The sequence below is a fragment of the Triticum urartu genome, chromosome 4 (assembly GCF_003073215.2).
Source record: "Triticum urartu cultivar G1812 chromosome 4, Tu2.1, whole genome shotgun sequence".
Lineage (NCBI taxonomy): Eukaryota > Viridiplantae > Streptophyta > Magnoliopsida > Poales > Poaceae > Triticum > Triticum urartu.
In genome coordinates, this window is record NC_053025.1 from 467,544,647 (window position 1) to 467,547,903 (window position 3,257).

General features: G+C 43.7%; 1 long non-coding RNA gene across 2 annotated transcripts; it reads left to right on the forward strand.

Moving 5' to 3' along the window:
• Positions 1–615: 615 nt before the first annotated feature.
• LOC125553953 lies at positions 616–2,187 on the forward strand. 2 transcript variants are annotated; one of them, XR_007304282.1, is made up of 3 exons: positions 616–1,113; positions 1,185–1,705; positions 1,869–2,187. It is a non-coding gene; the product is annotated as an uncharacterized LOC125553953 (long non-coding RNA). The 2 variants fall into 2 exon arrangements; XR_007304283.1 differs by having other exon boundaries at positions 616–791; positions 906–1,705.
• The last annotated feature ends 1,070 nt before the right edge of the window (positions 2,188–3,257 follow it).

Consider the following 3,257-nt stretch of genomic DNA (forward strand, 5'->3'; position numbering starts at 1 on the left):
TCTCATTTTCCTCGTCGAGGAGGTTGATGGCAGAGGCAGCGCTTTGGTGGGTTGGCATGCTTGGAAAAGGTGGATGTGCTACAGGCTGCGCTTGTTGCCTCCGTGCGTCGCGCGCCGCACGCAATATCGCTGGGTGGTGCCGGGAAACCGGTGAGGAAATGGCAGGAAACGATGGTATGTTCATAAAATGACATCAATTAATGAAAACTTAGCATAAAAGGAACATCGAGCTAGCACAACACGTGCGGCCACATTGCTCGCCCAAGGCTATGATCCATATACTTGTGTGCCCAACAAAGCACATTGTTCACAGTAAAGAATACTATTCCATTTATCCTAGTAGAGCAGTGGCGACAAGTGTCACAAGAAGTAGATGATGATAAGATGATTGTTTATCCTAGTTAATTATCTCTCCTCCTAATGTCTCAGTTGATAGTCTCCGCGGTTAAATTTCGTCCCACCAACACCGGTTTATTTTCGTCCTCTCACCCCCCCCCCCCCCCCCCCCCCCCCCCCCCCCCCCCCCCCCGGGAGCGAACCAACAAAAACCATGTACTGCATCTAGGTAGTCCCCTCCCTAGAACCGAAAAAAAAATCTATGAAAAAACCACCGAAAAAAAATCCACGAACCGCACGCACGCACTAGCGAGCGAGGCCTCCAGAGTGCCCTCGAGAGACTCATGATTCCCTAGCCAGGGTTCCTAGCCCCTCCTCCTCCCCCGCCCCTCCTACTCCGCCGCTGCCGACCGCTTCCTGACCTCGCCGGGAGCAGACAACAGGACCCCACCGCCGTGCCTCCCTCTCTCCTTTCTCCTCTTTCCTCTCTCTCTCTCTCTCTCTCTCTCTCTCTCTCTCTCTCTCTCTCTCTCTCTCTTCTCTGAACTACGTGTCATTCCTCTCTGCAGGTGCCTTCATGGCCGCGTCATGGATCTCGCCGCCGTGGGCTGCTTGCTCCTCCTCCGACGGCCTACCTCGCCCACGTCCAGGTCTAACTCATGGGACGAGGACGATGCCGCCACCATCGCGAATCTCTATGGCAGGCTGTGACCGTGGCCGTGGCGCGAGGAGCGACGAGCTCCGCAAGGGCATGCCCTGGAGTGAGGAGGAGCACAGGTTGTAATCTCTGACGACCTGTTCTCTGATTCTCATGCCCCTCCCGATTTTGACATAAAGATTCCTGCTAGAGTCGTCTGCTTCATAGGATGGTGCTACACTGATCCTCAAGACCACAAATTTATGCAATTTCCTTTTTTCTTTATCATGTGGATGTCAACAAAAAGGGACCCGTGTTATATTGTCAGGTGCCAGATTCAATTGTTTGCATCGAAGTTGTTTGGATTCACCGGGAGGAAGCGGTCAGTCATTTTTCGTCCACACCTAATTGACTACAATTTCAGATTAGTTTTTTGTTTTTGCAGCAATTCGAAAATGCAGAACACATGTTCATCTTCCTCCAACCTACATAGTCAATATTAATAGTTTTTATGATGATACATGAGCTAGTACTATGGCTCATTTTGATCTGCTATTTGGATAAATACACTTTTGTGGAATTGTGCGTACTTCTCTTCATGTTGTTTACAGGCAGCCAAAGTTACACATCCAGCCATGACGACTACATGTAATTGTTTGTACATAAGCCTCAGCTCAAGATAAGGTTGATGGAAGTACTTTCCATATATGTTCTCCCCATTTAAAAAAATAGGTAAGTTCTATGGGATAGCTGGAGCGATGTCTATTTTATTTATAATGTGTACATCTATGTATCATGACTTGTGGTTACATGCCTATCAAGTATTTGATGCATTCACCTGAGATTAGTAATGATGTTAAGTCCTCCTAAATTAATCTCATATATACATTTGCAGGTTGTGCTTTACGACCCTAATGAGGGATTCCACAAGAAATATTTCCCAATCGGGAGAGGTTTTGTATCAATTATATGAGAAGTGCAATATTTAGTATGTGTTTTTCTTGCTTATGTTTTCAACCAATGTATCATCTAGCAACCTCTATTCCAAAAACTACCGCACTTTCATTGAAAAAATAACAATTGTACTTGATGGACAACAATGGATGTGGGCTAGCAAAATAGATGTGATCTCTTTTCGCCTTTTTCAAATATCTTCAGAATTGTACACTCACTCACCATATTACTCTTTTGATCTCCATAGAGGATTATGTTTTTGAGCATGTTAATCGCAGTCTTCTATTTATGAAGTAGCCATTCATTGGTCCATGTTTTGCTGGTCGACTCAGACAAAGTATACAGTCTGCTTGAATTTATACCGTGATATGAAACCAAGATAAGTTTTAATCAATGGTAATTAAAAGTTTTGTTTGAATTGCTGAAGATCTGAAGAATCCACTCACCGAGAGATCTTTTTAGTTGGTACGTATACATGTCTAATTTCTAAAGGTTTGAGCATATTGGACAAGACCTATATAGGCTAACACTGAAGGAAATATGCCCTAAAGGCAATAGTAAAGTTATTATTTACTTCCTTATATCATGATAAATGTTTATTATTCATGCTAGAATTGTATTAACCGGAAACATAATACATGTGTGAATACATAGACAAACAGAGTGTCACTAGTATGCCTCTACTTGACTAGCTCGTTGATCAAAGATGATTAAGTTTCCTAACCATTGACATGGGTTGTCATTTGATTAACGGGATCACACCATTAGGAGAATGATGTGATTGACTTGACCCATTCCGTTAGCTTAGCACCCGATTGTTTAGTATGTTGCTATTGCTTTCTTCATGAATTATACATGTTCCTATGACTATGAGATTATGCAACTCCCGTTTACCGGAGGAACACTTTGCGTGCTACCAAACGTCACAACGTAACTGAGTGATTATAAAGGTCCTCTACATTGGGATTTGTCACTACGATTATCAGAGAGGTATCTCTGGGCCCTCTCGGTAATGCACATCACTTAAGCCTTGTAAGCATTGCAACTAATGAGTTAGTTGCGGGATAATGTATTACGGAACGAGTAAAGAGACTTGCCGGTAACGAGATTGAACTAGGTATTGAAATATTGACGATCGAATCTCGGGCAAGTAACATACCGATGACAAAGAGAACAACGTATGTTGTTATGAGGTCTGTCCGATAAAGATCTTCGTAGAATATGTGGGAGCCAATATGAACATTCAGGTTCTGCTATTGGTTATTGACCGGGGACGTGTCTTGGTCATGTCTACATAGTTCTCGAACCCGTAGGGTCCGCACGCTTAACG